This window comes from Podarcis filfolensis, assembly GCF_964270895.1.
Source record: "Podarcis filfolensis genome assembly, chromosome: 8".
NCBI lineage: Eukaryota > Metazoa > Chordata > Lepidosauria > Squamata > Lacertidae > Podarcis > Podarcis filfolensis.
Genome location: NC_139611.1, coordinates 49,282,187 through 49,307,852, shown reverse-complemented (window position 1 = coordinate 49,307,852; position 25,666 = coordinate 49,282,187). Strand labels below are relative to the sequence as shown.

Here is a 25,666-nt window from a genome sequence, read left to right as displayed (position 1 = left end):
TGAGTTAGATGGACCAATGGTCAGACTCTATATAAACAATGAGAGTCCCCAGAAACCAAAGCATAAATAATTACAAGACCTGGAATGGGAAAAGGCTTTATAGAATAAACTACATCTGTGAAGATACAGAAACACAAAAAACCAAAAAGTATGAATATATAAGGGACGCGGGTGGCGCTGTGGGTTAAACCACAGAGCCTAGGACTTGCCGATCAGAAGGTCGGCAGTTTGAAACCCCGCGATGGGGTGAGCTCCCGTTACTCAGTCCCTGCCAACCTAGCAGTTTGAAAGCACATCAAAGTGCAAGTAGATAAATAGGTACCGCTCCAGCAAAGCAGCTTAGTCATGCTGGCCACATGACCTGTAAGCCGGCTCTCTTGGCCAATAAAGCGAGATGAGCCCCGCAACCCCAGAGTCATCCCTGACTGGACCTAATGGTCAGGGGTCCCTTTACCCTTTATGAATATATAAATATAATTTAATAATTTAATAAATAACAATACTGTTGGGGGGTTATTGCCTTTGTTATGTATTTTTGTGTTTTTATATTGTAAACCACACTCAGATGAAGGGCAGTGTAGAAATTTGACTATTATTAATAATGAAGATGATGCTAAACCCTGAAGATGGCACACTGGTAGGCAAAAACGAGCTGCAATCGCTCAGTCTTTTAAAATTCAGTCTGTTTTCTCAATTGTCTTTTGAGAGAGTGGTAACATTCAACTCATGAAGAGACATCCTGGCTCTGCTGGTGCTTTTCTGGCCAATAAAGTGGTCCCCCCCCCCTTTGAAGTTGCATTTGCCATGATAAATTCTTTAGCCAAGATGAGCCATCAAGAATTTCACTCAAATATGGTAAGGTACATACACTTCTCACAAGGAAAAACAGGATGACCCTAACTCTAACCCTGTTTTTGCCCCCCGGGGAGAAGCGTGTGTACAATATTTGAGTGAAATATTTGATGGTTCATCTTGACTAAAGATTTTTGATTGTAGACTCAAACCTTAATCTGTTCATTGATTTTTCTTCTTTCCCCATCACAGTCCAAGAACCATTTCAGGTACAGCAAGAAAGGAAAGTGTAACTATCAAGAAAATGAATACCCCTTGCTCTTCAGCACACAATAAAGTTAAGTGTTTTTGACTTCTTGAATAATATATCGAATCTTTTTATTACTTTGGAAAAATCTAAATGTTACTTTCCAAAGAACAAAGCACAACATTAGCATTTTAATACACAGTGATGCATTTTTTCCCAGGGGTTTACAGAGCCTTGCCTTATGCAACTGAATCTTCGCTCAGCCTTATGATAAATTTCAAACAGGAGGCGGTAAACTGCATAATTCAGATTAATGCCTCACTCGCATTCAGATTTTCCCCAGCACTTCACTGGAGAATGTTAAGATAATAGAATCATAGAGCTGTAGAGTTGGAGTCATCTAGTCCAACCCCCTGCAATGCAGGAATCCCATCCAAAGCCAGCCCTGGGTGGGTTCGAACCTCTAACCTTCTGGTTAACAGCCAGACACACTGACCAATAGAATGGTCTGGGACAGAGGTGAGGAACCTTTTTCAGCCCAAGGGCCTCATTCTTCTATGCACATACTTCTATGCACATACTTTTGGGAGGCTACATGCCAGTGACTTGGCAGGGAAAGAGCAATGAATTTAAATTCAAACTTCTGCACAGTAGTCAAGTTTCTACACACACTCAAATATCCCTCTCCATGATCCATCCAGGCAAGAGGTGTCATCAGAGTTCAAGGATAATCAGCCAGACAAAAACACTCAAGGGAGGTGTGAAACTGCTAGTGAGGGGTGTAGCCTGAGGAGAGGGGCTGTGGCCCTATTAGTTTTCTGGTTTACATGCATAATTGTTTTTGTTTGTGACCTAGAAAAGTCATTTCCGGTTCAGGGATGAAACGTCATTGAAGCTAAGCAGGTCTGGTCTGGACATTGCCTGGATAGAAGACTACCTAGAAACTCAATGACTGCATTCAGATGTAACATCAAACCATAGTTTAGCATTCAAAAGGCCTAGCCTTTTCCTAGGCTCATGTGCTTCCCCCCTCCTCTTTCTGGCACTCTTGCAAGGAGGACATCTAAAGCTTCTGCTTCTGCTTTAGATTGACCACAGTTTAGCATGTTGTTCAGAGCCTAAACTGTGGTTAATCTTAACTATGGCTGGTGAAAACAAGCCAACTTCAGAAATTATGGCTTGAAGTTGGCTTGTTTCCACTAGTCATAGTTAAGATTAACTTGTTTGTTCAGGTTTGGATGACGTGACAAGCTACAGTCAATCAAACATGGAAGACGAAGTGCCTATACTTCTCCTTGCAGCCACACTGGATGAAAAGGTAGTAGAAGCCACCCCCAGAAGTGTCTTGCTGGGTGTGGCAAAGCTGCTGTGCCAGCTCCCCAGCTGGTGGGTCCCTGTTGCCTCCTGGGAGGAGGAGAGATGAGGCAGTAAGGGGGTTAGCATGAATCAGGCATATTTGCACAAGCACTGGATTGCCTCTGCTGGTATGTTTCCACCCCCCAACCACCCCACTGCCTCACCCCTCTTCCACCTGGTAAACAGCAGTGACCAACCTGCTGGGCAGTGAATGTAGTTCTCCATTTAGCAAGCTGCTTCTGGCCACCTCTAGTAGTCTTATTTGATAAAAGCAGTATATGAATGTAACAAATAAAATCCCTAGACCATAGGGGCAGAATCCAGTCAAAATGAAGGTCTTTGAAAGTTCCAGCTGAGATCAGTGCTTAATGTTGGCTGAATCAGAACCTAGATGTCATTGATATGCAAGCTACTATCAAACCTCGTATGGAAGAGCTGTAAACAAGATGTACGTTTCTTTTACCTCTTTTGAAGCCCTGTAGGATAACAGCAGTGAAGCTCTCAGGACCCAGGCAGCCGCTGGATAAGTCAAACAGTATTTTAAATACCAGAACACGGAGCTTTTCAGGAAGAGATGACAGAAGCATATGTTAGGGGGTGCCCTGGGACTTCCATAAAACATCAATGAACACCGGGTTTGAATATATTTTGTACTGCTCATTTTATTGACAGGCTGTCATAACCAAGCAAGAGAAAAACATAAAACCATAAACCACAACAGCAAACCGAAATAAATTGCTGCCAGGCTACTAGGTCAATACTAGTCTCGCAGTGTTCGGCTAATACACACACTTGGCTCTTATAATGATGGAGAAGGGTACTCTAATTCAGAGTGGTGGCTTGGTGGGGTGGGAACTGATTCACACAGGCAACATATCCTACTTCTGAATAGCTGCAGTCTATCTGTCCCTGGGTGCAATTGCATAGGCAAACTTTAATGGGGCTATGTCCAGGTAGCATGTTGATCATGTGCAAACACCTGTACACGTGTCACAAAAGGACACGTGATCTCCAAGATCTTGGGCCTTGTAGTGTCCCATGGGAAGTTTGCCTTGCAGACCAATTATGGGGAATGGTAGCAGAGCACAAATTTTGCCCAGTCGTGGTGCAAAATCAAGATCTGATTTTATTACAGAACTGAAAAATGATCAGTATGTTTAAATGTACATGGAAAGGCTATTCTGACATCACCCTGCCTGGACCAGTTGTATGGGGAAGGAGGGAAACAGAGAAGAACAGGCAGAGCTAGAGGGAACTACTTTTGCTGTATATGCGGTGAGGACATAAAAAGAGCCCTCTTGGATGAGACCAAAGACCCATCTAGTCCAGTATCCTGCTCTTGTTGTGGCTGCCCACAAGCAGGATATGAGCACAATAGCTTCTCCCCACTTGTGATTTCTGGAAACTGGTATCCAAAGATATACTGCCTCCAATAGTGGAGATAGAAAACAGCCATCATGACTGATAGCCCTATCTTCCCTCATGAATTTGCCTAACCCTCTTTTAAAGACATCCAAGTTGGTGGCCATCAGTACATCTTGTGGGAACGAACTCCACAGTGTGCTGCATGAAGAAGTGCTTTATTTTGTCTGTCACGAATCTTCCAGTATCCGGCTTCATTGGATGTTGCCAAGTTCTTGGTATTGTGAGAGAGGGAAATGTCTCCCTATCTGCTTTCTCCATGCCGTGCTTAATTTTGTGCAGCTCTCTCGCGTCTCCCTTACTCGCTTTGTTTCTCAGATTAAGAGCCCCAAATGTTGTAACCTTTCCTCACAGGGGAGCTGCTCCAATCCCTTGATCATTTTGGTTGCCCTTTTCTGAATCCTTTCCAGCTCTGCAGATAAGGGAAAGAGGAGGTGGGCTAGAGATCTGGCAGGCTTCTGTGGCGAGGTTCGTTTGACAACAATGGGAAATTGAGTCTTCAGGGTCGTTGGCCCAGTCCTGTGGGACACCCTGCCAATCGCGATTTAGCAGGCTCCTTCTGTGCCAATGTTTAAATGCCCACTGAAAACTTTTCTTTTTTGCCAGGTGTAGGCAGGCAATTAAGAGTACATCCCACACAATGGGGTGTGTGGGTATGTCTGTTTTCAATTTCTTTTTGCTTTTAACTAGTTTTTAACTTTCTGTGATTTATTGTTTGGTTTTATGTTTTTATCTTGTTGTAAACCATTGTGATACGTCTTTATGCTGCAGTAGTATATAAATATTTTTATAAATAAATAAAACAAATAAGCCTAGTTGCAATGAGGACAACGAGGGATGAAAACTGTGTGAGTGTCTGGAGGTGGTTGGAGGATGGATGGCGGCTTACAGATTGAGGTTGAATCCTGACAAGACAGAAGTACTGTTTTGGGGGGACAGGAGGCGGGTGAGTGTGGAGGACTCCCTGGTCCTGAATGGGGTAACTGTGCCCCTGAAGGACCGAGTGTGAAGCCTGAGAGTCATTTTGGACTCACAGCTGTCCATGGAGCTGCAGGTCAATTCTGTGTCCAGGGCAGCGGTATGCCAGCTCCATCTGGTATGCAGGCTGAGACCCTACCTGCCCGCGGACTGCCTCGCCAGAGTGGTGCATGCTCTGGTTATCTCCTGCTTGGACTACTGCAATGCACTCTATGTGGGGCTAATCCAGAATGCGGCAGCTAGACTGGTGACTGGGAGCAGCCGAGACCATATAACTCCGGTCCTGAAAGACCTACATTGGCTCCCAGTATGTTTCTGAGCACAATTCAAAGTGTTGGTGCTGACCTTTAAAGCCCTAAACAGCCTCAGCCCAGTATACATGAAGGAGCATCTCCACCCCCATTGTTCAGCCTGGACTCTTAGGTCCACCTCCAAGGGCCTTCTGGCGGTTCCCTCATTGCAAGAAGCGAAGTTACAGGGAGGGTCTTCTCAGTAGTGGTGCCTGCCCTGTGGAATGCCCTCCCATTAGATGTCAAGGAAATAAACAACTGTCTGACTTTTAGAAGACATCTGAAGGCAGCCCTGTACAGGGAAGTTTTTAATGTTTAATGTTTTATCACATTTTTAATATTCTGTTCGAAGCCACCTAGAGTAGCTGGGGAAAGCCAGCCAGATGGGTGGGGTATAAATAAATTATTATTATTAAAACATTGCAGGTTTCAGCTAAACGAGGGAAGAGCAGAAAGTGAGATGAGAGAAATGAGAGACAAGGAGTCCAAATGGTTCCTCAAGACACATGGACACGACACATGGACAAGCCAGCGCATGCAATCCCAGACTCCATTCAAACCCCAATTCCATTGGTGGGGAACACTTGACTCTCCAAATATTGTTGGACTACAGCTCCCATCATCCCTGAGCATTGGCTATGATGACTGGAGCTGATAGGAACTGGAGTCCAACAGTATCTAGAAAGCCACAGGTTCTCCACTCCTCATTTATATGATTTTATGAATGCTTTTTTGGGTATTTTGCTGTTACATTTGTGCCATTAGCACTTATTGGCTAGGGAAGGAAGAAAAATACCAAAACCAAAGGAAAGCTGAGAATAAAATCTGGAAAAGGCAATTAAAACATAAAACAAAATTTTGCAGGCGACTGCAGAAAATAGAAGGAATTCTTAGTATGAACCATACTACTTTCTCCCACAGAAAATGTACCCAATGTACCTGTACAACATGAGGAGAACTTAGCTGTGTTTCTTTGGTTAATCATTATCCCATTGAGTAATTTGATTTTAATTGATGTCTAGCTCATGAATAAATCTATTCATTCTCTTTAACAAAGAATTCACACAGGTGGATTTCTGCTCTCCCCCTGCTAGAGAGCAATCCAACACTGATGGTCTCAACAGATAGACTAAGTCTGGCAGCTGATGGGAACTGTGTATGCCAATAAGTAAGGTAAATATTAGCATACTTGATAAACTTACTGTGGCCAAGATCCAAAGGAGGACTGTGCAGCAGGTGCAGGAGAGAAACTGCATGCATCTTGAGTAAACAGACCAAGTGAAGGGACTAAGGATGGAGGAGAATTTGAAGTCATTTTGTATTTTTATTTTTATTATTCTTTATTAAATTTATATACCACCCTTTATCAAAAGGGAGGTTCACAGACTAAATAATGTAAAGAAATGCATGTATATAAAGAAACATGAGCCTACCCTAATTTGCACTTTCCAAAACAGGACATAAATCAAAACTGAAACACAACTATCCTTTGAGAACTGCATTACAAAATTTGGAGCAGTGCAAATTTTGAAGGATGGCTGTGTTTTGGATTGCACACTGTTTTGGAAAGCGCAGTTTAAGCAGGCTTGCCCTTAAATGTGAACGGAATCAAATTTCTCCCCCATCCCTAAGGGATGCTTGAATTTCCTCTCCTGTTGTCATGCTAGGATTGGGTAAGAATCTGTCCCCAAGCCTCAGAATGGAGAGAGCCATCAAGAAGCAATGCCTCCTCCATGAAGACCACTATATTGAATCAGCATGTTAGTGTAATTCTGCGTAATGGGCAGAATGCATATGTTTTACTGCAGTAAGTCTCCTGCAAGTGCCAATTTTATCAGTAAAGATTTGGAGTATTCCCCCCACATACACACGCACAGATAAAGTTAGACAATTTTGAATAGATTTCTTCCCTTTCTGTTATCTGAACATTGTTGTCATGATACCATACAGCGCCTGTTCATTCTAAACTCTGCTAGAGGGCAAAAAAAATATTTATGGCATACTTTAAATAAAACATATTATGTGTTCGTACGAACATATGTATCATTGTCCCTCTAGCTGAAGCAGATATAATTTCTGACAAGGTGTGCATGCAGCCTCATGCAGAATTCATGACTTCGTGTTGCATAAGAATGAAGGCGCTCCTTTTGAAACACTTTTCTAGCACAATAAGTACTCATTTTCTAAACCAAAAATGGGGGGTGGGTGGGGGTGGGATTCTTCTTGATTGTTTTGGGCAAATGCTATGGAAGTGAGGAGTCTTTCTTTCTTTTTCTTTTTCTTTTAAAAAGCATTATATGGGATTGAGATGGAGAACCTTGTCCAACCAGGTTTCCCATCAAATTCAGCTGAATGTCTCAGTGCAAATATGACATGAATTTTCTCTCAGGCTACTGGCAGTCCAGGTCAATAAATACGTGTCTTGAGTTATGGGTAGTTGAGCATTTTCCTAGGAAGAAAAAAAAGTAGTATCCATATTAATGTCCCAATGTCAGTTAACTCCTAGAAAGACAGCAGTCCAGATGAATTACCTTGGGAAAAGCAACTTTACAACGGGGTGAGTTTTCCATTACTATTTCTGTGCTGTGTGCAAAGCAAGGCACGAAATGTACGCTGCCCATGGAGATATCTGGTTGGCCAACGGATGCTAGACTAAATGGGTCTTTGGCCTGATCCAGCAGGAATCTTTATATATTTTAATATATGCTCCATAGTAAGCTGAACTTGCCCATTCTGCCCATATTTATGTCTGTAGAGCATGAGACCTGAAAGAAGCACATTTCACTCATGCTCTGCCACTTTTTCTGATGAACACCGAAGACATGCCTGTGGTGGCACAATCTGAAGGGTGAGTATTAAACTCATTCACACTGTAATCCAAATCTCTGGCTGGCAGCATGGGAGTGGTGTAGCAGGGCGGATTTAGGGCTGTGAGATAGATGCACTGAGTGCTGAGCCTGGTGAGCCTGGTGAGTGAGGCAATGGGCTTTGGGAAAGAGGTGTGAGGCTCTGACAGGGTCCTCGAGTCCTCCTGTCTCCTTCCCAAAGCCTAGTTAGCACTTACCTGGCTTGGGGGAGGAGGAGGGAGGAATCTAGGACCCCGTCAGAGCCCCCACGCCACCTTCCCATAGCCAGGTATGTGCTTACTGGGCTCCCTCTCCATTCAGTGCCCAGTGTGGGGGAACCAGTCACATTGCCCTAAAACTGCCTCTCTGACTGTCTCCCGGCAATGCAATTATCTGCAAGGGATTCCCCCAAAGCTTGGTTAATGTTGCCAGTCTTCATGCCATGTTTGCAGAGCACAACACTATTTAACCCTACTTGACTTAGCTACTTACTTGTCTGTTTTTCTTAGAATCCAGTCACTCATATCTCAAGGTGCTTCTCTGTGCTGGGCAGATCAGAGATGGGGATGACTGTGTAACTACCTGTTCTCTACAATAACTGATAAAGAGGTTTTGCTCTATAGCAACTGATAAAGAGGTTTTGCACCCCGCTGGCTAGTGATAACATGTGGAGGGCTGGCGTAGATCTAATTGTTTTACAGGTTAGATCTATAAGCTCCCTACAGAGCTCCCTGTGGACTGAGAAGTGCAGTCGTATGAAAGTGGTGTTGATCTCATCTTATGGCTTAGACGCTTGGAAACATCTCGGCTTTTTTTTTTTTTTTTTACATTCATATCATACCACAAACAATGTTTTCTTAGAAATTGTGATATAAGCCTCAGCAATAAATCAGTTAATGGTTTCCTTGAAATGCAGGAAGAAAACAGGCAATCAGCTGACCCATCAGCGAACTCTGTTATGCAATGTGTTCTACACTTTCCATTTTGATAACCAGTTATTACAAAGTGGGGGAAGTGGACTAGAATAACTAATGCAAAATATGATAGCTTAGAGACTTTCCAGGGATTTTTTTCTTTCATTAATTTTTTTTTTAAATGTTGCCAGTCCATATGGATTTGTCAAATAGACTGAAGATTCTTGTGCAGTTTCCTCAAGGATAGTGGCTTTAAAAAGAACTCAGGGGGTTGTATCCAATTCTAGTAAACTCACAGAAGCTAATAGACAAAACTTACAAAGGTAAGGACTTGTGTTGGATACAGCTCAGGAAAGCCAAGCAGGCATTTTAGCATTATACAGGGAAGCAGGCTTAATTTTAAATGGCGTAAGGCACTGTCAGAGCTGTTTGTCCACCTTTGGTCCCCATTCTGCACTCAGCTCTCACTTGTGGCTCCTAGAAGCTGTCAGCATACAACAGTGGCCACACCTTGGGAAGAGCTTCGACTGGCCGGCTAAACCAGGTGAGGGTAGACGATGAGTCTCAAATCCTCTGTTAATTAGGGACTTCCCCTGCAGGTGAAGACAGGCACTAGCAGACTGGATGAGACCAAGAGTGGGTCCAACTGTCAAGAAGGCAATTTCTGCACATGCTGTGAAGTGAGGGGCAGAAGGGGCTCATCAACTGGGGAAGATAGTCCATCTAGGAGAAGCAAAACTCTTATTCTAAAGCTCTGCTGCCTAGCAGGATATCTCTGGGAGAAGAAAAGGCTAAGGACTAAACCCTACACAAATCCAGAGTGGTGTCCCTACAGCGGTTCAATGGCGCCTTTCACACCTCCTTCCGACAACTTCTGCAGCCAAGCTGGTGCCAGACATATTGCTTTCTTTTCCTTTGGACCACATCACTTAAGCCAAGAGGGGATCTTGTCGTCTGGGTGGCCCAAGACACTGCCCAGGCTTGCCCCCTGGGGAGGTCACTTCGGTACTGCGAACCCAGTGGTTCCACACCTGGAGGCACACTTCATTGTCTCTCAAGACAGATGGATGCCAACAGCAACAAATGTCTCTGTCTCTGTGTTGTTACTACCTGTGCAATATCCCATTTGGTTACACAGACACAAGTGTGTGGGCCAAGCAACCATCTCCCCTTCCCCTCACAGGAAATCTGTACAGAGGACCCAAATGCATGCAGCTGGTGAAGGATGCACATCTGCATCCATATTGCAATGCTCTCCCAGAGCTATTGAACTGCAGAGCAGCACTTTTTGATGTCCACAGGGATGTGTGTCTCCATCTGGGGGCTACCAGTCTTTCCACTCAGCTAGTTACGCATGATGAAAACTTAGCCAGGGCTATTACTATTGTCCAGAAGGTGGGATTTAGCTACTGTGATAGATCTGGCTCCATTCCTGTATCATTAAGCAAGCATGCACGCACACACACGCACGCACGCACACACACTGCACAGTATTTCATAATAAATATGTGTCTCTTTTATTAGCATAACTGGCTCTTTGATTTGTTTCGGGTTTTATGATGTTTAGACAAACGGATTTGGACAGTTAAAATTCCACTTAGGCTTGATGCATTGTATCTGCCTGACACACAATAACATTGATTTATAAGATGCAATGAATCTCTAATTAGATTTTGGCAGGATAGTCGCAGTCAGAAAAGTTCCTCTAAGTGCTCCATTGGAAGGTGTAATGAAGGCCATCTTTTAATTAACCAGTTCCCCTCCAAAGGACTATAAACATCACACCCTTTTGCCTCTGCCCTTTGACCTGTGTCACATCAGCCTTCTCAAACACACTCTTCCAGTGTGTGATTTATAGGGTATATTTAAAGAGTGATCATTACTACAACATGTGGTGGATACCAGATCTCAGCAACACATCAGCAACCCCTTTTTTTGGTTAGTAAACGAATGAAGCAAAGCTTCAGGTTGAAAAATGAGTTTATGATTACACAACAGTCTTAAGTGTTCTGTAAATTTCAACTTTTATGACCGCCTATTGTAAAAGCAGAATAAAAGGGACCATTAAATAAATAGGAAGAACTTATTTTCAATCAAGTTTAAGTGAAAGACTTGGAGAGAGATTCAACCCAGAGGTATGGCTCCACTTTTGTGATAAATGGGTACAACTTCATTTTATGTTCTTGGGAGATCATTGGAACTGGGTACTTCAGAGTCAGGCCCTTTTTCATTTCTGTAGACCTGGGGTGGCTAGATGACAGATTGTTATGCTTGATACTGAGCAATCCTTGACTTTGACTGAACCCCCTAATGTTTTTAGCGTTAAGGTATGCACTCTGGCAATGGTTTTTCATTGTGCGGTTAAAACATACCTAATTGTGAAGGCATTCCCGAGCAATGATTTTTAGTAATACCTCTACAGACAATTCTTGATATTTGTGGTATTTTGGGGTGGGGTTTGGTTTTTTTGAAGTATTTTATTCTTATTTTCATTTATGAATCAATTCCTAGGGGACACCCAGAATCATTCAGTTTGTAACTTAAAGGTCATTTCTGTTATTCATAAGGTCCACTATCCAAAAGGAGGATGGTTGGGAATGTTGCTTAGCCACCAGGCAGAGTGGCATTATCTCTGCTGAGGTAGCATATGGTTTGATTGGCTGAGTAGTTCTGAGGGAAATTTTTCCTGTGTATGTTTGGTTGACTGTATCCCTGCTATGTTGAAAGCCTGTCCTAAGAAAGACAAAACCTATTTGTTCCTTTCTCAGATTATATACTGTTTTTTGTTCAGTTTGCTGAGCAGAGTGTTATCAAGACTTTTCTCTCTGGACTGTACATTCTTTAAGTAACTCTGCTAACATGAAGCATTTCAAAGCCATTTCATATTTTTCACTGTTCTATTGTATTTATTTTGTGCTGTAAACCAACTTATTGTGTTTTTTTAATGAAAAATGGTATACAGTAGTACCTCGGGTTACAGACGCTTGAGGTTACAGACTCAGCTAACCCAGAAATAGTACCTCTGGTTAAGAACTTTGCTTCAGGATGAGAATAGAAATCACGTGGCGGCAGCAGGAAGCCCCATTAACTAAAGTGGTACCTCAGGTTAAGAACAGTTTCAAGTTTAGAACGGACCTCCAGAACGAATTAAGTTCTTAACCTGAGGTACCACTGTATATAAATGTTTAAATAAATAAATAAATAAATAACATTTTGATTGTCAACATTGGCTCTAGTCAGGGATAGGCTTGAAAGATTTGTTCCTATGAACTCTTACTCAGCTTCAGTGTCCAGGACATCTGTCTGTGAAATAATTATCATGTCATTGTTATGTGAGCTCTTTGCATCTTAGAGGCTTGTTGTTGACTCAACTATCTGCACAGGCTGATAGTTTGAGATGATTAACTGATGTCATGGATGGTGTGTTTTGTCCCTGCTAAGGGAATAGCGAGTGGGACTGACATTTAAATGGCTTTTCTTTAAACATTGCAGCAGTGAGAGCAGTAAACTGAAAGCAGATGCAAATTCTAGTCCAGAAAAGTCTTTAGAAGCAAAAAAAATTTTTTTCTGCACTTCAAAAAACAAAACAAAAATGAAGACACAATATTGACCACTCCCCAGGAAAAGCTGAGGAAAAACTACAGAGATAAAGAGTCATAGCTTTGAGCTTCAAGATCATTTAATAGGAATGCCTATAAATTTCTCTCGGTTGCTGCCTGGATGCTTTGGTTCCAATTTATGCCTCTTTTACAGATGTAATCACAGTATTATAGAGTTGGAAGGGACCCCAAGGGTCATCTAGTTCAACCTCCTGCAAGGCAGGAATCACAGCTAAGGAATCCCTGACATTTAGCTATCCAATCCCATTTTAAAAACCTCCAGTGAAGGAGAGTTCACCACAGGGAGGGGCATATCAGTATATTTCCAGTCGGTGTAATATTCATATGTGTTCGCCCACGACTCAGGTCCATCCCGTTTCAGCAGTAACCTGCCATTTCAAAAACAAAACAAACAAACCAAACCAAACCAAACAAAACAAAACAAAACACCACCACCACCTGCATGAAGATTTGTTGTTCCCTTTCTCAAAATATGTGTTTCTAATAATGCTTGGAAAGTTCATTTAAAAATAGATTTCCATAGGACTTACTCCTGTGTCGACTTACAAAGGATTGCAGTCTTAGGGTCAGGTTTTTTGTTTTTTTAACCATCCTTGAATGATGTAACAAATCTTAATGATTATTTCATCTTCACAACAACAGAGGCAATGCTAATTATGCCCATTTATGGGTGTAAATCCACAAAACACCAAGAGTTAATGTTGTTGGCTTATGCATTAACCAAAACTCAGCTCACACCCTGTGCAAACTTTGGCTGCAAGGTTTTCTTCAAATAGGCAAGAAGCGAACTTAGTTCCAAGACAATCTTAAACATGACACATCTGTTGATTTTGGGTCATGGTGGGGTGGCAGCTCCTTCTACAGCCAATGGTGTAATGGAATTGTTAGTTGCTTAGGAATGCCTGCTGACCTCATTTGATGGCCTCTTCTCCCCTGACTGCCCATATTCCATTCTTTCCTTGCATCCGATTCACTTCTTCCATTGGGTGAATTCCCTTCCCTGTCTTTACTGGTGGGGTAAAGCTGGAAGGGTCAAAGGACATGCATTACCCATGCTTTGAGTAACACCCCCCCTTGATTATTGCAATGAGTGTACATGAGTTAGTTTATGACACTTCATTTGGTTAAGAATATGGCAGACAAATTACTAGCTGAGACTTAATTAAATATGTATTTTGGGGGGGCAGGAGGGGAGTGCAGTGGGTTGTATTCATCTAAGTCCTACACAGAGCAGACCTGTTGAAATTAAGAGGCCATCTGCCTGTGGTGGAAAGGGTAAGAAGCAAAAAGTAGGTGGAACAACAAATGTAAGTTTTCCCTTGGCAGGTTAGTTTCTACACACACTAACATCTCTCTCTCTCTCTCTCTCTCTCTCTCTCTCTCTCTCTCTCTCTCTCTCTCCAGGAAAGCAAGAGGCACTCTCAAAGGACACATTTCATCTAGGGATCCTCTCAGGATACAGAGCGGTTCCAGTAAGGGATGTGCTCTGAAGAGAGCTCAAAGGGCCAGATAGAGAAGCCACATTCAGCACTGGGGTTGAGATTCACCATTCCCGATTTTAAGTGTAGCATTGCTAGGTGGGAGAGGGTAGCTGAACCCTTCCCCTTCCCCTGCAATCCTTTCCCAAACAGCTTCTTTGCCATTTGGTCACTTACAATTATGAAACCCCACCAAGAGAAGAATGGCAAATAGTTTAGGGGTGTGAGGAGGAGTTCACAGCCACAGGTGTGGGGAAAGTTGAGCCTCCCCCCCTTTCTATCAATGCTCTGATTTAAAGCCTTTCCCCTCCACTTTTTGCAGTGATATAATTCCAACACAAAAAGCTATGGTTGGACCATAAAGAAGGCTGATCGCCGAAGAATTGATGCTTTTGAATTATGGTGCTTGAGAGTCCCATGGACTGCAAGAAGATCAAACCTCTCCATTCTGAAGGAAATCAGCCCTGAGTGCTCACTGGAAGGACAGATCCTGAAGCTGAGACTCCAATACTTTGGCCACCTCATGAGAAGAGAAGACTCCCTGGAAAAGACCCTGATGTTGGGAAAGATGGAGGGCACAAGGAGAAGGGGACGACAGAGGACGAGATGGTTGGATAGTGTTCTCGAAGCTACCAGCATGAGTTTGACTAAACTGCGGGAGGCAGTGGAAGACAGGAGTGCCTGGCATGCTCTGGTCCATGGGGTCACGAAGAGTCGGACACGACTAAATGACTAAACAACAATAACAATTCCAACACACTGATCTACTGCCATCATATCAAATTTCTGTGCCATGGAATGCTTGAAAACTTACTTTGGAGTCAAACTGTACAGGACTAGTCTTCACACCCTGCCTCCCTACTGTACAACTAGAAGGTACCAAGTTCACTTAACAGTTATGAGTTTTATTGGAGACTTGCAAAAGGCCCATCAAGTCTGATGGGAAGGAGAAGAGAGGAAAGTAACTATCTTCCAGCCTTCTTGTATGTGTGTGTGTGTGTGTGTGTGTGTGTGTGTTTGTGTACATATATAGGTTCACCTAATACCATCCTTTTAATGCCAAGTGAAAACCTAGGCCTTCTCAATAATTCATGGAACACAGGAATCTATTATATACAGAATCAGACCACTGGTCCATTTAGCTCAGTACTGTCTGCACCAGGGGTAGTCAACCTTTTTACATCTACCACCCACTAACGCATCTTTCTTGATGGTAAAATTTCCTTACTACCCACCAGTGCTTGATGAAAGGAGGATTCAGCTTGTGCCGTAGAACCACCTACAGCCCACCTAGAATCTTGAAACGCCCACTAGTGGGTGATAGGGACCAGGTTGACAACCCCTGGTCCACACGAGGTGTCGGCAAGGTTTACCTCACCTGGGCCGGTTCACTCCTGCGGAGATCGCTCCGTGGGCTGCACAGACGCAGTTCCCACTCCGTGCAGTGCTGGTTTAGAGCCGTGCGTGGGGACTCGCCAAGCAGGTGGCTTGGTTTGGGGGCGGCTTGTGGACCGTTTAAATGACCCCTATGGGCCGCAGGTTGCCGACTCCTGGTCTATACTGACTAACAGGGTTATACGTAGGAGCCTTTTCCAGCCCTATCCAGATATGATGGGATTAAGGTAGATGGACTAATAGTTTGACTCAGTATAAGGCAGCTTCCTATGTTCCTATGAGTAGAATGAATAGAATATAGTTTAATAATAATAATAATAATAATAATAATAATAATAATAATAATAATTTATTTGTACTCTGCCCATCTGGCTGGGTTTCCCCAGCCACTCTGGACGGCTTCCAACAAAGATTAAAAATACATTAAAATGTTACACATTAAAAACTTCTCTAAACAGGGCTGCCATCAGATGTCTTCTGAATGTCTTTGACATCTGATGGGAGGGCATTCCACAGGGCGGGTGCCACAACCGAGAAGGCCCTCTGCCTGGTTCCCTGTAACCTCACTTCTCACAGTGAGGGAACCGCCAGAAGGCCCTTGGCACTGGACCTCAGTGTCTGGGCAGAATGATGGGGGTGGAGATGCTTCTTCAGGTATACAGGACCGAGGCCGTTTAGGGCTTTAAAGGTCAGCACCAACACTTTGAATTGTGCTCGGAAGCTTACTGGGAGCCAATGAAGATCTTTCAGGACCGGTGTTATATGGACTCGGCGGCCACTCCCAGTCATCAGTCTAGCTACCGCATTCTGGATTAAAGGCAGTTTCCGAGCCACCTTCAAAGGTAGCCCCATGCAGAGTGCATTGCAGTAGTCCAAGCAGGAGATAATTAGAGCATGCACCACTCTGGCGAGACAGTACGTGGGCAGGTAGGGTTTCTGGTAGACAACTGCCCTGGATACAGAACTGACCTGCACCTCTCTTATAAAAGAGAGATATAAATAAATAACATGGAGTTTGCAGAAATATCAAAACAAGACTTGCTTATATATTTTTTGATACCCATTGGCTTCAATGTTTGATTGAGCTGGGTTTTTTTTGCTTTTGTTTCATTTTTCGTTTCTCAGGGAAACTTGAGACAACTCACTTGTATCACGTTGGAATGCTGAAATAAATTGAGATGCTAATGTTCTGTCTCAGAATTGAAGCAGTCAATAGAAATGAGCCACCAGGTACAAACAAAGGAGAGAAGAGCCAAGCTGTCAGCAGTGCGAGAGAACTTTGTACTTCTGGCTATCTTTTAACAGATTCCAGTTGTGTCCACATATGGAATATTCTGCAGGACATTTAAATCAAACTGTTATATGTACTTGTGTGCCTTGTTTCTCTTTCTTTCCCTGCCTCCTTCCCCCTCCACGTCTCAGAGTTGAACTTGATGCTGGTTTTATTGGTCATGTGTTTTATGTGTTGGGGGGTGGCAATAAAACTCTCTCATATAAAAAGGCAAGTCTTTGGGCATCCAGAGAGCTCACGGGGCAATTGAAGCCAAATGTTTGGATCCCAGGAAACTCTCCAAGGCTGGCTATTTACAGTGTCAGCTTGCACGTAGAGTACAGAGTTTAATTTTATATCGGGAACTTCGCTTCTTTTTTTTCTTCCTAAGATGTTTGCCATTTCAGCTCTATGCACAATCAGCTGAATCAGTTAGAAATGAAATCCCTCTTGGCTCCATGAGGCTGGACCCTTGCCCAGCTGAGAACCTCAAAACTGGGCTTTACAGGGGGATAATGCGTAGGTGGAAATTCTAATAATCATAGCTTTCTGAATGCACCCTTGCGGAGTTACAGGAGGGGATGGAGAGAGAGAGAGAGAGAGAGACTAATGCTTTCTCAGCTATTGTGATCTAAAAGTGTATGTGTGTGTGTACGTGCATGAGTGTGTGTGTGTTTCATGCTGGGTCAAAATCAAAATGGCGAAAAGTTCAGCCTCAGTTGTTGAGGGAGGAGTGGGGTTGTTTAGTTTCTTTATTTAAAAAATTGGTTTCTCTGTTTAAAACATTTAGATACCGCCATTACCCTAAAGATATTCAGGGTGGGTAACAATAAGATAAAATAAAATACATATGTATAACACAACAAAAACAGAAGATTACACCCATATACCCAAGTCTTTCAGCTGAGTGTCAGTGATTCCTCAATGCCAAGTTCCTATATATAGGAACTATAGTTCCTATAGTTTGTGGGGATGTTTTAAGCAAGCAAGGAAGGTGCCAGTCATATTCCAGGGGAAATTCCAATTCTGAGGTGCCACTGCTAAGAAGGCCCACTCAATGTATGAAACCCAGCAGAAGGACCCTGCAGATTGCAACTCCTGGACAGCAACATACAGGGAGAGGCGTGCTTTTAAGTATTTAGGCCCTAACTGAAGCAGCTCACTGGGTAGGGTAGAACCAGGGTTGTCAGGTTAGGAGTACCCCATATTCTGAGATGGAGTGGAAGCAACAACAGCAAATGCCAATCATATTTGCTGGATTGATTTCCCTTCCTGACATGGGTTGAATAAGAAGACACTTCCTATTTCCATTTCCGTTCTTATCATAATTCTCCAACATCCTTATCTGTGAATCAGAACAATTTGCAACCCCTTAGATTAGTCAGTGCAGTTCAACACAGTTCTTGACTCTTTATATCTATGAAAGTGGTGGGTATGTTGCCCATTCAAATGCAAAACCAAGCAAATAGCATTTCAGCCTTGCAACACATGACACGACAGGATTGTTGTTTTAAAAAAGCATGTGTGATACCAGTGTTGACACATATACAAGGAAATGTGCACGTAAAACTTGCAGTATTCATCATGTGTAAAAATACATATTTTGAGAGCCTTGATGACGAACCTCACAAGACAATGGGAGGTAATGATGGGCAAAGAAGTGTGAAAAGGGAGTGCTCCCTCCCTGCCAGTAACCACACATAGGATAGGGCTGTTCAACAGAGATTAGAGGGTCAATCATCTTCTTTGGCTACAAAGATAGGAATCCCTTCTTTTTTTGCATTGCCACAAAGTCTGAAGCTTTCAGCATGCTTTGAGAGAGCCGAGTTGTATTAAACGGTAGACTGAGAGAGGGAAGGAGAAGAAAAAGCCCTCTGAAGAATTGGTGCTTAATTACAACTTAATTAGCATAATTATGCATGCTAATAGCATCTCAAATGAATAACAGTTGTCAGGAGGTTGGGACCATCTGTAAGAGTGTTGGATTAATACATCATTTTTTATTTCTAACAACGCTGTAACCCTTTGCCTGAAAGTGATTTTCATTAATCAAGTTCATTTTTATTATATAGAAAATTTGGCATTTTTCATTATGGGCCATTATCTTTTCCCCCATGTAGTCCTAATACAATACTAATGAGACCCCATGTGGCTACTCCAGGCTGACAATGGTAGTACAGGTGTATTATTATAATTGTTACAAACAGCATGTTGTACCTCGGGCCTAGTAGAGTTCTCGTCCCAAGGTACCCGGGTTTCTGGTTGGCATCATCCCCAGGGCTCAGCAGAGTTTCCAGGGCTTTATAAAAAAACACACATGTTTGTGATCACGGGGAGGGAGATTTAAAGAGACAGAGCTGTGTTTATTTTCAAGATGGCTAACTTGGAAGCTTTCGCATGCAGCTTTTCAGAATGCCCACCACTACTCTGCCCTCAAACGCTGGGCTCAGGAGAAATTGTATGTGCTCTTCTCAAGGGATTTTGCGGGGAAAGGGATGGTGCAATGGCAGGGCTATTTTAATGACACCAATATTTATTTCATGAAGACTTGGGCGGAACAAATAGTCTGAACATTGCTCACTGCAACATGTCAGCATAAGCGGAGGGGACATTGTGGTATCGGATGCCTCAGAGTAGTAAGATGTGTGGCAAACAAATAATGACAGTGTATGGTAAGATTTCCAAATCGAATATGATAGGAAATCTGGTATTTATTTGACAGGGATCAGACAGCTGATTTCGATTTTCTGTGGAGCTGCCCAGAATTCGAGAGCAAATTTATTTACAACTTTTGGAAAAACAGCTGTCCTAGTCTGTTGCTGTTAAAACAAAACACAAGTCTCCTTGCACCATAAAGATCAACAAATTGCTCATGGCAAAAGCTTTCAGAGTCAAGTTCATCAGAAGGAGGAACTGTGACTTGGTGGTAGAGCACATGCTTTTACATGCAACAGGGTCCCAGATTCAATCCCTGTCACAGCTAGTAAAAAATAATATCAGATAGCAGGTGAAGGAGCTGTGCTGGAGAGCAGCTCCCGGCCAGACTAGCCAATGCTAGGAACTGATGAATCATGTTCTTTCTGGTACATATTACCATTGCAGGCATCTACCCACCGCATAAGTAAGCTTTGATCAACACAGATATTGTGTGTTATTTTTCGTCTATAGCCAATTTCCAGATATTGTAAGTCTTTTTGTTTGGGGACAACACATATGGGGCTGTAGTTAAAGAAATTAATAGCACTTTTATTTATTAGCAATTTAAATATAGATAGGTAGTTGAAGTTATGCCACAAGTTCAACAAATCCTTTTCTTCTTTGGTATTTCAGATCCAATTTTATCCCAAAATCTCTTAATTTGGGGGCACTCCTACCAAAGCCTTAAAAAATATTGAGTTATTTTAGTACCTAGAGAAAAATGGGTCGTAGATGACATCTAATATCCATCATCCCCTCCCCTCTACTATCTTAGAAGAGGAATCACCCATTCTCTCACACACATAGAATCATTGATGAGAGGATGCCTCTTATAAGATGGAGTTTGAATGTGAATCATCTAAAATTTATTTAATTAGATGACAGCCCTAGAATTCTGACATTGGCAGCCCAATGAAAAGCAGTCCCACATACCTCACTGTATATTTCTGGTGTGGTCCTGCATGTGGAAATAAGTTTCCTCCTGCTTTTGAATTGGCTCTTAATTTATTTAAAAGGGTTGTTTAGGCTTTTAATTGGCCCATAATGATAAACTGATAGCAAGTTAGATTTCCATCAACTTACTCATGAATTGCTAGTATTTTAGTAATAAATTGCCAGCTAATAAACTTCTTGTAGCTTGCCTTTGTAAATGCCAACGTAAAGGCCTAAACACTCCTCGTTGAGTTAATTACACATTTAGTGCTTGTGTAATTTTGAATTAATTGCAGACCAAATGGATTTATGGTTCATGTACTTAATAAGCCTTGGCAAGTGCCCTTTTAACAATCCATTGGTATTTAGGATCCTGGCGATTTTATTATTGAAGAACAACCAACATTGTTCATGGGTCAGGATCCTTTCCCCCCGACAAGCCATTCATGTGTCCGGAGAATAAACATATTGTGTATAACCAGGATCGGCTTATGTCGTGGGGCCAAGCCATAGCAATTGCCTCCTGGTTGTGGTGTCCCAGCCACATACCAGGCGGGGCAAGGCAGAAACAAGATCAGGGCCAAGTTGACACACAAGTGGCATCACCTGGCTGAATCTACCATGTGTCCATGCAATGCCAGCCTTGCCACTGCCTTCCCTCCCAGTATGTGGGAGTGACTTTGCTCTTGGGAAGCTGTTACTGTAGCTCTGCCCCACCAGATTATGGTGTCCAAATGCATAGTGAATGACTTTCCAAAATAATGAGTAGATGAGTTGGACAAATTTGTATTCTGAACCATGCCATTGCAAACTGGGTGATGGTCTCTGCTAAGCATCAGGAAAAGAAGAGTGTTCTCTGGTCTTTGGTGTTACATCGGTTTCGTGCAACTCCCTCTGCCCTCCCAAGGTACATTTTTGTCCTGGTTTTCTGAAACAAGAGCATCAAAAAATAATATGACAGGTTTTCATAATGAATAGAACAGAGTTTTAAGCAGGCTCTATGGAAACCCAAATGTGATGCATCTACATCAACCCCTCTCTAAAAATATAATCATACTCTCTTCCCTTGCTGATTCTGTCACCTTTTGAAAACCATTTTAGTTTCATAGGAGTCTTAAGTACTGACTCTAACTCTGTAGCCTTCTGCAGAAAGCATATGCAATATGTATGTATCACAGACCAAGCAATCATGCATTTCAGGGAGAAGATGACGGTCAAATTGCAGTAGCAGCAGAATATCTTTTGTGCAGGAAATACCCTTTCAGCTTGGAATAGCAAGCTGGTGCCCTCTGTACAAGAAGAGAAAGGCTGAATGGCTGGGGAGTACAAAGGTAGGTCAGGGTGATGGGAAAAGGGCAAGAGTAAAATGAAAAAGGAGATCCTTGGGGGGCTGAAATGGAGTTTGACGCAAAGCAGAACCGCCTAAGTCCCCCACTCATATAAGTTGCTCAACTGTCTGATTTCCCTTGTTGTTGAGAGGTCGGAAAGGTAAATTTACAAGCCATACATAACAGATGTTGGCCTGTTGCTAAAAGATGTTTCTTTTTGGGTGTGTGTGCGTGTGTGTCTTCTGGTGTAAGCCATTTATTCCACATTTACAAATGCACCAAGTCAGGAATAGCCATTGGAAAAGAATAGCAGTTCTCTTCCTAGGTTAAATGCCTTCATGTGGCAGAGACTTTCATGTAGCAGTGTTTATTTTGTGAGTCTGCAAATTTTTGCTCTGGGCTGAAAGTTCATTAATTTTGAGTTGGGTTTGAAGTGAAAGAGGAAGGGAAACTGTTTCCCCCACTTTCAAATTTTGGGAAGAGGGTTGCAAGGGTTGGGGCAGCAGGCAAAATTCAGAATAATACTGCCTGGCTGGCGCCTATCATTCCCACCACCCAGAATAACCATTATATGTACATGGTATGTATTTCATAAATTTATTAATTGTTTTCCATCCCACAGCAATGAAAACATCAATAATAAAAGTGTATTTAAAAGCAATTTCAGGTCCAAATTAGACAACACTTGCAGATTTTTCAAATGTTAAGTGGTAGATAATAGGTCATAGAACTGTAAGTTAGACGGGACCTTGAGGGTCATCTAGTCCAACCCCCTGCAATGCAGGGCTCAAACCCACAACACTGAGATTAAGAGTCTCATGCTCTGCCAAATGTGCCGGAGCTTGTGGACAATAAAAAGGTAAAGGTAAATGACCCCTGACAGTTAACTCCAGTCGCGGACAACTCTGGGGTTGCGGCACTCAGCTTGCTTTACTGGCCGAGGGAGCCGACGTTTGTCCAGAGACAGCTTCCGGGTCATGTGGCCAGCATGACTAAGCCGCTTCTGGCGAACCAGAGCAGCGCACGGAAACATCATTTACCTTCCTGTCGGAGTGGTACCTATTTATCTACTTGCACTTTGATGTGCTTTCGAACTGCTAGGTTGGCAGGAGCTGGGACTGAAGAACGGGAGCTCACCCCGTCGTGGGGATTCGAACCGCCGACCTACCAATTGGCAAACCCTAGGCTCAGTGGTTTACCTCACAGCGCCACCCGTGTCCTTGTGGAGAATAGCTGCTTTTAAATACATACATACATACATACATACATGCAGAATAAAGATCTCCACTTATAAAGTTTGTTGGGAAAGGAAAGTCTTCAATGGGCACAGAAAATATAATAGAGATAGTGCTTGCCTGATATTTAGAAGGAGGGAGTTCTGCCATAGGTAAATACCCAATTTCCACATTGTGTGGAATGTACTCCCTGATGAAACGACTGATGAATCTGCAGGGGGATCTCTGCTGAAGAGCACAGTGATTGGGTATGTAAAGGAGGGGATATAAAGGGTGGGAAAATCTTTTAGGCTTCCTGGTCCCAGGCTGTATAAGGTTTTGTACACTAGTACCAGCAGAGCTGGCCCACACATGAGGCAAGGTGAGGTGACTGCCTCAGGTAGCAGGATCCATTGGGGCAGCAGTTCCTGATGTCAAACTTTCTTCCCCCCACCTTGTTCCTGATGTAAATCGTCCCTCACTGCTTCCGGAATGCCATTTTGGGGTCCACCTCAGGTGCCAAAATGTTTGGGGCCGGCCCTGAGTACCAGCATTTGAATTTACTTAATTTGCTGCCAGTGCAATTATTTCAGCAATGACATTAACTGCAGTTTCCAGGTCAATCTCAGGGGCAGTCTAAACGTTAGCACTTAGTAAGAACAAGTTCTGCCTCTCTGCTTTATTGAGATCAAATAATTGTTTGTAGTAACCTTGTAGATCCCGAGTGAGACTCCATGGGATTTGGGAAGATGACAGTCAGTCTGCAGTTAAGAATAGTAAGAAGTGGCTTAGCTGATTTTTATACAAAATTAGCTGCAGTGTTTTTGTTTTGTTTTTTAAAATTGCTTACAATACTTCATTGGCCTTGCAGAGCAGTCGCATGTCCTGTGATGGAAAAATAAAACACTTTTAATCATCTCCCAAACTCACCCATATGTTTCTTTTAATTTCTGAAGAGATAGAAAAAAAGAAGTAGTAAAGACAAAGAATAAAGGGAGAAAGAAGATAGCATGAAAGACTATGCTGGCTGAGAAAATGACAGAAAAGAGGTGAGGGAATTGAGAGGTGGTTGAAATAATGTAAAAGTGGCAAAACGGCAAGACAGAGGAGGAGAAAAAGAGGGGGAGGGAGGGTATCTCATAGTCACAGTTTAAATCCTACATTTTCTACAAATGCATCTGTGCTCAGTGCAGTTCACTTAAAAATAGTCTAAGTACAGTAGCACAGTATTCCATGAAAAATGGGTTATAAATTTTAAAATAAATACAAGTTACAACCTAACAGTACAAGAATAAACTATGAGCTATACCTACAGTTGATGCATTCTGCCATGTTGGATGGCAGATACAAATGGGTTCCTGTTTCCCAGTGGCTCTGCATCTGTTCTCTGAATCAGATGGAGAATATAATATGTTATGTACCAAAATATCCCTTATATGAAGGGCCAAAGAGTGGGGAGTATCTTAGAAATCCTAGAAATCCTCTAGTTTGAATTAACAACCTCTTCAGATCAGGAAACAATTTGTTATTTTACTGCAAGAATCTGACCCTTTTGTGACTTGCAGAACAGCCTTGTTTGTTTTAGCTTCAAGGAAACTTTAGGCAAAAGAAATGGAAAGTATCACAGTTAGATAGTCCTTGATTTAATAACACATATATTTATTTTTAGGACTTTATTGTACTGCGTAAATTAAATTTTTATATAGAATATTTATAATAAAAATATTCTGTATAGTAGATTTTATTGCCTCTTTTTTGTAATGGCAATTTTATCTGGAAATTGTCAAAGCCAATAGCTAGCACAATAAAGTGGTTGATGAGGAACTGCGATGGATTGTGTGTGCTTCGAAAACTGCCTCCAGGTGGAGAAGAAAATAGGTGTGAGCATCACTGGCCTCTGTGATTGACAGATTTATTATTATTATTATTATTATTATTATTATTATTATTATTATTATTATTTAGACCCCACCCATCTGGCTGGGTTTCCCCAGCCACTCTGGGCAGCTTCCAACAAAAGATAAAAAATACATTAAAAGTATGATGTCTTTGGATTGGCTTGTGGTGGGGGAACAATGCAGCATCATTCTGGAAAACGCCAGCCATTCCATTAGGAAGATGGTGGAATCTTTTTTTAAAAAATAAACAACAATGACTAAGAACTCCTTTTTCACAATCTACAATTGCACTTAACATTCACTCTCATATCTGCCCCCCCCCCCAATGCCTTGGGCACAGTGTCGTCCTGGGGCATTCTGGGGAAAATAAGGCAGAGATGTGTGCCATTTTCTATCTGGAATTCTCCAAAACAGTGCATTGTGGGGAAAATAATGGTGATTGCTAAACTGGAGCTCCTCATTGTTGTAAAAATGGAAAGCAAAATGTTGCTCCAGCGCCACAGGGCAACCTGGGTTTTTAACCTCCATTCATCTGTAAAGACCATTGGATAGTCAACCTCACAGACATGTCGCAAAGATATACGTGAGTATATATAACTTTCAAACACTGCAGAATATAAATACCCCCACAACACACACACACACATGCACACACACACTTGATGCCATACTCAATAAAGTGAGGATGTGGAACTGAAACTTGCCCCTCAGCTGGGCATAGCTGCAGAAGGGCTGTAACTCACTGGGAGAGCATCTGCCTCATATGCAAATGGTCCTGGGTTCAATCACCAGCATCTCCAGGTAGGGCTGGGAGAGGCCTCTGCCTGAAATGCTGGAGAGCCACTGCTAGTCAGTGAAGACAGTACCAAGGTCGATGTACTAATGGTGTGATTCATTCCAAGGCACCATCCCATGCTGCCATGATATATTTCTCCTCATTTAGAGACTGCTCTTGAAGGGTCTTTCTCAACTGTGGCTTGAGCATGCT

At 42.5% G+C, this 25,666-nt stretch overlaps 2 long non-coding RNA genes across 4 annotated transcripts in view; both read left to right on the top strand.

The window, feature by feature from the left end:
- The window catches only part of LOC310769995, a 101,033-nt gene that overhangs the window by 57,941 nt on the left and 17,426 nt on the right, over positions 1–25,666 (top strand). The gene's annotated exons all lie outside the window — the stretch shown is intronic.
- On the top strand, positions 6,094–16,810 carry LOC310769992. Of its 3 annotated transcripts, XR_014551907.1 has the most exons (4): positions 6,094–6,258; positions 7,841–7,933; positions 14,266–14,819; positions 16,464–16,810. It is a non-coding gene; the product is annotated as an uncharacterized lncRNA (long non-coding RNA). The 3 variants fall into 3 exon arrangements; XR_014551906.1 differs by lacking the exon at positions 7,841–7,933; XR_014551908.1 differs by lacking the exons at positions 6,094–6,258; positions 7,841–7,933 and adding an exon at positions 9,276–9,525.